At 26.1% G+C, this 12,301-nt stretch overlaps 1 protein-coding gene across 1 annotated transcript in view; it reads left to right on the forward strand.

The window, feature by feature from the left end:
* The first annotated feature begins 2,182 nt into the window (after nt 1-2,182).
* Nucleotides 2,183-12,301, forward strand: part of LOC100162744 (SH2 domain-containing protein 4A) — a 31,808-nt gene continuing 21,689 nt past the window's right edge. Inside the window, exon 1 of the mRNA XM_001945765.5 lies at nt 2,183-2,557. The gene's annotated coding sequence lies outside the window, so the exon portion shown is untranslated. The remainder of the gene's footprint in view (nt 2,558-12,301) is intronic.

Genomic DNA, 12,301 nt, shown 5'->3' on the forward strand with positions numbered 1-12,301 from the left:
ATACCATACTACCATTGTCCAACTGTGAAGAAGTAGGTAGGTAGCCAATTTTAAAAGTTTAGATCTTTGAAGACCAGGAAGTGTAAATGTGAATTGGAAAGTGGCAACATACCTAGTTCAGACTTCAGAAATTTAGTTAGACATGAGTTATGGAAATGGGATTCATTAATTTTTGGTCATTCAAAGTAGCTTTAGAAACCCTAATAAATGTATTTTCTATTTAATACGTTTTCGTTTCTTTAAAGATTGTACCTATCACAAATCACAATACATATAGACATATAGTGCATAGTGTATTAATGTATAAATGTATTAGGTACCTAGGTGATGACTGATGAGTAAACACTAAACAGTATAATAAATGTATTCCTAATATTAAAATGAGCCGGTATTAACAAAATATAGGTAGGTTCATGGGCACCGTGTGCAGGGGGGCTCGGGGGCCACAGCCCCCCATGAGCTTGGTATAGCGGAGCTCAGCCCCCCACGGCCTCACGGTTCTTATATTATAAAATAAGTCATAAGACATAAGTCATAACAAATAAATTAAGAAAGTCTTGAAGCTAATGAAAAACGATGATGCACTTCGTCAAATGTTACCAGAGTTAAAAAAAATATTATGCATAATGTTAGTCATACCAGTGTCATCATGTACTTTAGAAAGATCATTTTCTGCCCTTCGCAGACTTAAAACATACATCAGGAGTACAATGAGTCAAACACGGTTGAATGATATTTCCATTCTTCATGTTCACCGTGATGAAGAAATAAATGTAGAAACTGTCGCAAATCAATTCATCAACATTTCCAAAGTGCGGAAAAATACATTTTCTTTATAAAATGTGTAACTTTCAAAATAAATTGGCATTTTTTAATTTTTGTCTTATGATTTTTTATGATAATACTATTATAATTTTACAAAACAACAAATAACTAAATTTTAATAGTTAATTGTTTAACGAAAAATTTAAATAAAACGAAAATATTTATGTAAAACTTCAGTAAAAGTGTTCATAAAATAGTGAGCCCCTCATGATATTTTTAAAACCTGGCGCCTATGGGTAGGTATTACCTAATTACCTACTTAATGTAATATTAATAAGTAATAACTAATAAGGTAGTGTCATTTTTAAACATTTTAGAAATTACAAAACGCTATTTTCAAGAATTTATTATAGAAATTAAAAACGCTATCACGATTTGCTTTTTATGAGTTGTGGCCCTTATTGTTTACCTATTTGGTAGTAACTAGTAAGATTGTATTATTGTTTATTAAACAATAATTGTTAAAATTATTTTATTATTATAGTTGTATGAACATATAGGGCGCCAAGATGGTCATCTGCAGCCGTAACAGTCAGATTATTGTTGTATTTTCCTTGAGATTATTGGTAAACTGTAAACACTATTTAACTGCATGGCACTGTTCAGAGTTGTACAGGATGATTCTTTTAACCTGATAAACACTACTTTAAGGAGTTTAAATTATTTGTTTGCATAATTTGATGTTATAACAAAACATTTTTAAATAATATTTATACAATGTTTTACTATTTTTTTATCGTTATGTTCTTAAATATTTTACTTTTTTAAAGAACAACATACATTTTAATTTTATACTCCAAAGTAGAAAAACTTTTTGAGTTTTTTTATACATAAATATCGAATTTCAAACGATGCTTTAATTAGTTATAATTTATAACTTATAAGTAGGTAAGTATTCACATTTTTAAGTGTTGATGATCGCAGAGACGTTACACCAATGCCAGAAAACTGTTGGTATACTACTGTATGTGTTTTGTGTCAATGTCTACTAAACTATAAACTCCGCTCATCTATAGGTATTTTAAATAATAATATAATATTTTGTATAATGATATATTGTATAATATGTATAACTAATAAGTAATTATAACTACTGATATAAAATTTGATATATTTTATATTCTGAAAAACATTCTGCTTGAGCTGAATATGAAGTTAAAAAATATATTTTTCTTTTTTCTTTTATTTTGAAATCATTTCAAATAATATAAAAAAAACTATTATTTATTAGTTTTCAAAGTAATGAGCGTCTTACGTTAAATTAATCGCCTGTGTGTGCAATGTACCTACAGTCGAAACGGAGTGATGGTAAATGGCCAAGCATTACCGCAATACGTACCTACTATAATATATATTTTAGTAGCCGTGTTCAGCGACCAGGTTGGTGGTGGTGCAATCGGCGGCGTCGTTCGTGTGGACAGCACAGTGTTATAACTAAAACTCGTGCAGTCGTGATTAGTCAGACTTTAGACGTTGACCCGTCGTCGTCTGCCGCGTGCAGTAGTTAGTAGTCGCGTTAAGTCATCCATAATATTATTTAAACGAGTTTCGTTCCAACAGCAAAGCGACGATGACACTATACGGTCGAATATGATCGCCGAGTACCTACTACACATAGATGATATAGCTACCGTTTTTAATTTTTCGAATGATATGGATTGTTTTTAAAACTATATATCCAAACAATAATATTACCTGTATAAATCTGATCAGAATTTGGCTACAAACAAAGGTAAAATTTAAATTACTATCTTATAATATAGTTTTATATGTATTATAAATTAGAATTTATGATATTATGCAAGGCATTATTATGACATTGTGTTGATCAAAATTATTAGCGTTTCGTTGTTTTTTCATTGATTTAATTACTATATATTATATATAAATAGGTACCTATTTAGAAAATGTATCTATTATTAACTAATGAAGTTCACACTTCTTCTTGAATATGACCGCAGAGAATAATATATGAGTTTCAAAATCACCCTATGTTAAAATTATAATTTTGACATTTTTTCTATTTAGGCATGTTTTTCAATAAAACTGATATGTACCTACTTACTTCCCAATAATTTGTGATTAATAAATCTGTTGTTAATACTCAAAAATATATACATTAAAAAAAAATCAGCGGCCATTCATTTTAGTAAAAATATTACGATTCATTTATGCCATAATTAAAGTAATAAACATAATAAAACAACTATACATTGTTCTTTGTTCGATTAGTACTGTAAAATATTTTATATGGGAAGGTAACTGTCATACAACAATAACACTGTAAATAGTTATAGTGGTTTACCACGTAGTAATAAATTATAAGCACGTTTTGCAGTTATAAGAGAATAAGTGATAACTATTTAAAGTAATGAAATAAAGGTAGATTACTTTTTTATAAAAACGAATTCTATATAATATTATAATGACATAATGTACAAATTAATAAAAAAAATTAAAATTATATAAAAATAAATCTAAATAATTTAATAATTACTCACAGAAATCCAATTGACTTAAAATGTTTGCAGATAATTGCTATAAAGTAGTAAAATGATCAATTTATATACAAAATGTTCCAGCGTAGTTTTTTTATTTTTGAATAGGTGCACATTTTTGAAATCTGATTTTTGCTAGCTATATTGGATATTTTTTTATTTGAAAGGCGACATTTATTATGATAATTCCTATTGGCTATTATAATGATGTATGTTAATAATTATGTTTATTATAATGATGTATGTCATAGAAAATAAATTTGTCAATAACAATCTGTTAAATAATACTATACAGAATAACAAACATAATATTATATATTACTATTTACTAAAACAACATTAAACACCACATTTGCCTTATCGTGAAGTCAATATAGATAAGTTTAGTTTAGTTAATAACAACACATAAAAAACTTCCTGTCCACAACATCCAAATCGATATTATTTACAGAGTACAGATATTGATATACAAAAGTTAGGTACAGATATTATGTATAGTTGTTTAGTGTTTACACACAAAATATTATACCTACACAAATTACGTGTATATCGAATGAGACGATGACCTGGAATATTATTATGTTATGGAAAAAACTGCTATTTTGTAAGAAAAAAAAATAAACACATATTTATATAATCATAATGTTATATTTTCAAACAATAAATGTCCCCAGGCTAAATAAAAATTACAAATTAAATAGTCCTCTTTATTAAAATTGTTTATAAGTTATAACATGTAATGCATATTATTATGTGTCTGTTTAGAATATTTATTTTTTAAAGACGACGTACCATCCGTCTAAGTCTTAGTGTTTTGCACCATACACGGGAAATTTAAATGTTTTAAAAATAGGCTTCTCGGCTTGCACATGTTCTCCAACGTGGTGGGATACTGTCTGTAGGATTCTGTTTTATCTTTAGCTGGAGAAAAAAACTGCATATGGTATTATGACGTAGGTACATACTGCTGCAGTAGTCTGTAATTTGATGTTGAGAACATGCAACCGTCCGTGAATATGAACATGCTGATAGTCATAGTTATAACGATATATTACAACAGAGCAATATTTTCTTTCATTATTTACTATTTTAATAATTTTACTAACATTTTATAGGATGTTATACATATCTTTTTTTTACATATACATAATACGTATACGCTTATGATTAATAAATTAATTAATCAACTTTTCAAAACAAACAACAGTAACATTGCATGTACTAATTTATATAATTTCTAAAATATCCCATACCTTATATTATTATATTATTATAAAACAAGGTTTTCATTTGTTTCACTTTTAAAGTAATGCTTTCTATTAAATTTGTAATTTAAGTACCGTAATGGACACAAGAGCTCTAAAATGTTCAAAATAAATGTGTAGGTACTGTATATAGGTACAATATAATATTATATAGAACTATTATTGTTGTGTTGCGTGCCTACTTGCATTGATTTTATAATATTTAGATTATAATATATTAATATGTTATAAATTATAAAATCAATACCTAGTAAAACGAAAATGTTTGGAAAGATATCTGACATTCATATTAGAATATAGGTATAACAATGTTCCATAATCCCTACCACACATAACATATAATCACGAAGGTAATTAAAGAAAATGTTACTGACACATCTCAATCATTCGATAAACAATACACATGCAGTTACTATAAGATGTATCGTATTTTGCTAACGCCCATGTTTTATAAATCCTTGAACATGATCTTATAATAGCAGGAATTTGTTTTATTGTTGTGAAGTGCGCGCAGTGTCCATTTGCTACTCTGTCTTTATGGGTTACAATAATATAATATGACATTTACGTCACTACTGTCCAAACTTGTATACAGGGTAATACCATAATCGGAACAAAAGACATCAGATATCCATTTGCATTTAGTTAATAATACAATCAGCGATCAAACAAATAGGTTTGGTCGCGATTATTTTGAATATTGCAGGAAATAAGACTTCAAAGTGAGTTTCACTTATTTGTTTTTTAAATCTTTCGACCTGGATTCATTGTACCTAATTATTTTTAAATCAATTGGATCGACAATGTTCATGAAAGTCGTTATGCTACATCAGCCGAATAGGTTAACAAATTCTTAATTTTTCTATACTTACACTCAAATATATTTAATGTAGCAAACAGAAAATATTTTTAAAATGTTTGGTTTTTTTTAAAAATATTATTTGCATAACCAAGTATTCTTGAAACACTGTTATAGTTCTTTATTAAATTTTTTTTTTGCTTTCTTTGTTCAATATTACCTACTAGAAAAATCGTAAAATGTAAATTAACTTTAATTTAAATTAAAAAAAAAAGCGCATTTTTCAACTTAGCGAAATTGTCATTTTTGACCTTGCTGAAAAACATAAAAGTTATGAATTTTTATATTTTGTTAATTGTTTCTATTTACCGTTACCTGTACATGCTTTCTACGTAAATACTAAATTTCGTTTGGATTGTATTCAACCGGTTCCATATTGTAGTTTTGTAATTAGTTGAAGAATAACACTACTGTCATTACCATTTAATAACACATTTCCCATGAATCCCGAATATAAAGTACAGTTGTTGGCCATAAAAACAATGTTTCATATTTTGTGTGACGAGTGTTTATGTCAGATGTTACGTGTCTCAAAACTATGTATCTATATTCTATATACATACTATACAGGTACCTACATAATACATTGTCATATATTGGTACCTATACAGTGAATATAGACAATATAGTAGTATATAGTAATATATAGTACCTATATATATTTTAAAACATAGAATATGGACTATATGGAAACAGCTTAATCCAAAGTTAATAATTGTTTACATATATAACTACTGATTTGTAGGTATAAATTAAATATTTGCCATACTATTGTGTAAATACCTACAGTATACTTATAAAATACTCCATTCACTCTTATAAATTATTATAATAAACTTATGCAATATTACACGTATAACGTATATGTTTATACGGTTATACATATATTAGGTACCTAAATTATAAATTATAATACCTATACGTATTATGTTAGGTGATAACTGACCGGTAAAATTATTATGAAAACTGATTTCGAGAGAAATTATTATAAGAAATGGAGACTTACTAATAATGAGAGGGTAAACATAATATAGAATCAAATATGCATAATATAGATACAATGAAAAGAAAAATAATGAATAATATATTGTTTTTTTTTTATTGAACGACTATATATTTTAATATTTCTATTTATGACTTTATATTATATTGAATCTAAAAACATATTTATGTAAAGTTATAATTGTTTTAGTTTGTAAGTTAATTAACAGTAAAAAGATAAATAAAACGTTGATTACCTATATAAGATTATCAACATTTTTAAACTCTTAAAACTTGCTTTAAAATTTAAATAACAAAAAAAACCTCACTTTGGGAAATAAATAATATTATTAGTGCTTACCTTCACATTTTAGATAAATTCACTCTATAGTCTATAAAGAATATAAAATTAATTTTTCTAAACGTAAAATCTGGTATTTTATCCGTTATTTTACTCCATTTATTAAGACGGAGTCACGGAGACAACAATCGAGGGCCCTCTTAATGATTTATGTCTCACATCAGTACATAAATTAATATTACGTAAATATTATATTATTTTAGTTTTTTGTTTTTATTGAATATTATAACTTCGGCAGCAGGGGTCATTCGCTTTCTACATTAATACCTATACCTATTATATTTTTGTTTTAGGGAACAATTTGGTTACAATAATTTAGGGGGACTTTATGACTTATAAGTTATAACTATTTAACTCTTAAATGTATTTCTCCATTTCGATGGTCCTGAGGAATGACGTTTTCCGGCTGACATCTGATTATTTCATACAGGTTCGTTGGTATTTTATGTTTTTGTCATTCTTCTTCATTTGATCTGCATTATGTCATCAGATATCTTACTACGTAAGGATAATTCCACGTGTGATGCATTCCGTTTTTCGTTGGTTGTTCATAGGTGTCCGTCGTCCGTGTGTGGCCGATTCTCAGTCGCTTTATTATTATTTCTATTTTTCTTTAGGTTTTAAATTGTGTCCTGGGATTTATGCTTTGTTTTATTCTCGTGATTTATTATTTTGGCTTAAATATTCTGTAATTTTTTTTTTCTTATATTGTACTGTATTTTTATTTGGGGGCTTCGGTACTGTTGCATTTTTGCGTGTTGGACGGCTAACTCGTTAGTCGTTTCCGTTTATTTTCAATGTCCTGGTGTTCAAATGAATTGGAAATTCTTGTTTTAATTTTATATTATTTTAGTTTGTTCTACTAAATAAATAAAAATATTAAATATTGGATGCCTATCGTAAACGTAAATAAATATTATGTTTATGTTATTAGTATTCTCTTCGGATACTTATAAGTAACACACACTATAATCATTAACACCGAGATACCTATAAGTTATAATAACTTTATAATTCTGTATAATAAATGGTCATTAATACTCATTATACTATTACCTATACAACCCGAATAACATATGCCATGCATTGCATTCCTTTCATAGATTTCCGGTACTTATATGCATTTGAAAACTACTATCCTATATATTATATGATTGTTTGTATAAAAGAAAATTAATCATTAGGCATTAGCTATAGCAATGTGTTTACCCGAAATTGCCAATTGGTTGAACTCTGAAAACGTACGCTCTTTTCTATACAGTTAGTGTATCCGTCTCTTAAAGTGATTTTTTATGCACCATGTGTCAGCAAACACATATCACAGAATATACTGCCCTTGACCGAATCGTTGACACTTCTTTACACAGCTCAGCCGAACAACTATAACAATGACGAATAGAAATTGTTTTTTTTTTACTTGTAAATACTTTTATTATTTTGTTTCTCTCTCTATTTTAAACAGTTTATTTCTTATAGCCATACATATTTTCTGTAAAATGAAATATATTGTGTTGTAATTTCTTTTATGCGTAGGTAGTGGACCTCAACAGTTATAATTTATTACTTATTAGTTATTAGTCAACATAGACCGAAGAAACCATCAATAAAATATTTTAATCTTTTATAAATTTACTCATAGTTTTCAGCATAACACGTGAATGTACATCAATAAATGAGCCATATAATATATTATATGGATACAATCATATAAGAGTTATTGCTTAATTATTTTATAGTGATAAACAAATTAAAAACGTACCAAATATGTATAAAACAACATAATTTACATAAAACACTTAATAAGTTTAAACACCATAATTTATTTTTCAATTCTATTTTTGTAAACTAAAATTTTACTAAATGTATAAAAAGAATCAAATTTATTTATTTTTATTAAATTTTAAACATTTTTAATTGCGCGATCTGTTCAAATAAATGTTGAACAATAAATGAATGTGATGGTTAAAGAGAAAAAATATAACATCATGATTCACAGAATGAAGAAACCTTCCAGTGGAAGACTTCGAGAGTTCGAGAAATTTTAAACTAAAATACATTGTACATTTTAACCTATTGCTTTAGAATATTTATTAGTTAAGTATTTTAAGTTAATAAGAATAAAAATTATAGGTTTTGTTTGCCACGATTGATAAGTTTATTAAACCAGAATAATTGAACAATTGGTGCTCCATATAATAAAATAAAATTGTTTATACTTATATTTAAATATTTCTTGTAATTTATATAATATAGAGACCATCTGGGTAATGTTTTATTTAAAATAAATGTGTCTGTTTATTTCGAAAGATTGGATATATTTTACTTCTTTAGATTCTGATTTCTGGTATTTATAATACATGATTTTATTTTAAATAAACTATTAAACTGAAAATTCTAGTTCATTGCAATTTGTCTTATCTAAACAAAGTAATTTATATGTTATATAATATTTATGATACTTTATTCAAAATAAAAACTTTATCATTTATATATATTATTACACTCATAATTTATTGATTTCAATAGATTTTCAATAGATTTTTAATGATATATTTATATTTATATTTGCAATAAATTTACGTTTATTATCTTTTGTGATTATAATTGACATGCCCTTATTGCCTCCGTAGCTCATGGGTATTTGAAATAAATAATTAGTAATTACCGCTGAATGTACAAAAGTATTTTAATATCATAGAATAACAATAATCATTCTCTAGATCAAAAAATATTTTTAATTTATGGATATCCCATAATATAAACTATTTTATGTTAAAACTGCAGCCAATATTTCAATACCTACCTAGCTCTTAATAAATATGTTTTGTTTTATCATACAACTGAGCAAATAAAAAGGTTCTATAATAATTATACCTATATTTAACATTTTAATGATATCATATAGTTCATGGTATAATTTTTAAATCTTAACCAACATTACGTATTTGGGGTGAGACATAATTGTTATACTAAGTTTATACATCGTTTCCGGTTTCGTTTGTATTATATCGTGGTTAGTCATTACTCATCTGGTTTGGTTAAATTATCTAAACAAAAAAAAATATATAAATATATATTCAAATATTCAATATTGTAAATTAAATAAAGCCTGCAGAACGAAACTTAGACACCATGATCTTTCAATTAAGTTAAAATCTCGAGGTTTTTATTTGTATCATTTTTGTACATAAAACAAAAGGATGACATAATTCAAGGATGTTTCCCACGTGATGTGTAACCGCATCATTAAACTACAGTATAACTATAAGTGACAATACTCGAGTTAATTGTTTATTTTTTTCTAAACAGTCGTTACTGAACCCTGACAAAATGAATTATTTGAATTGCTATAATGTATAAGGTATAACACTGACGGTAACAAATTCAGTAAATAACTCCAAAGAAAATTATTGAGAAACGATATTTTTCAATATTTGTTTAGTTTACAAGCATTGTTGGGAAATGTTACAAATTTACAATGGACAGTACAATGAGCTGCATTGAATGAGGCACTCTATTGTACCTATTTATATATATAAATATATATATATATATATATTTATCCACAATGAAGGATTTCTCTTTTATACACACACACGGCCCATAGCACACGCCCATACACACACCAAACTTACATATAAATACTAAATATATATAATTATAATACATACTTAATAGTATAATACTATATAATAGACAATTTTCATAGAAGTTATATTATAAAAAAATAATATATTTTTTTTTTTTTAGATATGGTAGATTATTTTAAACGCATAACATTTGACTGCATAATGAAACTAAAGACAGCGGGATTTTTAAATTGACATATTATCATATTTTTATGAATTATAATACATTTATAAATTTACGATTATACTGGTTAATGATTATTAAAGATTAGTTTAAATCTCGGTATACTATATTACAATGATTTAGTCACTAGATTCTAGTGTGTACCTATAATATCTGGGCACGGTGTATTAACCACTAAGCACGTCATTATTTGTATATTATATTATATATAAAAATGGATTATATTTGTATTATGTACTATTAGGACATATTATTTAATATTCCAATTATTGTTATGGGGTTATTTTCACTCGTATTAAATTTACTTTTACGCTAATAATTCACACTCTATATTGTAATGATATATCATTATTCATTGTCATTGGACACTGCAGACCATACTGAGGTTTTATATTTTTATGAAATAGTACTTATTAAATTTATATTTTTTATAATTTAATTTTTTTTGCATATTTAAAGATCGTAAACATTGTTTTAATAATGTTAGCGTTAAGAATTTTTCAAACGAAATAATATTTCTAATTTTCAATTTAACTTTTTTATTTGTGTTGGCATTAAATAAAATAATAACCAATAGGCATGTCTTAAGCTATAAATAGAATTCATATACAAAAACTAATAAAATTGTTGTCTCACCTCTCTGACCACCTTAGTATAAAACAAAAATCGTGAGAAGAAAATTTATTAATAGTAGACTCTAGACAGCATACGCATCAATAAATAAATATATTGTATTTATACAACCATACGACGTACAGGGCGATTCACCAAGCATGTTCATCCCAATCTTTTCTTTAATTATGAAATTGATTAAATACTTAGACTTTTCAGAAGATTTAAGAAGTTGTCTATACTCGTTGACGCTATGAACTTTTTTTTTAAAAATAAAAATCGTCTTTTTTTTGTAAGCAGATAACTTTTTTGAAAATGTTGATATGTCTAAATCGAAATTTGAATAAATAGTTTTTGACTAATACTTTATGTTCCAAGGATAATAAGTCCACGATGATATAGATTTGGAATATATATATAGGCTATAATGATGATTATTGAAAATTATAGTAGTTAATATTAATCGATTAATAATTAAAAAAATGTCCGAGTATAATTATATAATCTAGTTGAATACCTATACTAGATTAAAAAAGAATAGAAGTTTTACATCTATATAGTATTTTATATTTTATATTTTTGTAAAACCATTTTTAAGGACTAGTATCTTTATAGTATCAATATAGGTAAATTTTAATGACTCAAACGATAGGTATACAAACATTTTCAAAAAAAAAAAAAGGTGGGTAAGTGGATGTCGCTCTGCTGTACAGTAGGTTACAAGTGGGTCACTGTATAATGGATAGTATTAAATTTGAATTCAATGATATAATAATGATATAAGAAAAACGATTCTGAGCGGAGACGGTTTGTCAGTCTAGATATTAGACATACATATTAAAGGTATACTTATCTATAGTATTATTAATAATTTTCAAATTAATCATATCACAATATCCATTAGGTAACGCGTTAAACATGAACAACAAACCGTGGTACTATCATAGATATATAATAGTATACTTTAGAAGTTTCAAGTACCCACACATAATATTATACATCACAAGAAAATAACTAAAATAGTTATTCCAGGTTTTTTAATATGTAATTTCGTCCAAATTTGAACTTAAAATTACTATAAAAATAA

This window comes from Acyrthosiphon pisum, chromosome A2, assembly GCF_005508785.2.
Source record: "Acyrthosiphon pisum isolate AL4f chromosome A2, pea_aphid_22Mar2018_4r6ur, whole genome shotgun sequence".
Taxonomy (NCBI): Eukaryota; Metazoa; Arthropoda; class Insecta; order Hemiptera; family Aphididae; genus Acyrthosiphon; species Acyrthosiphon pisum.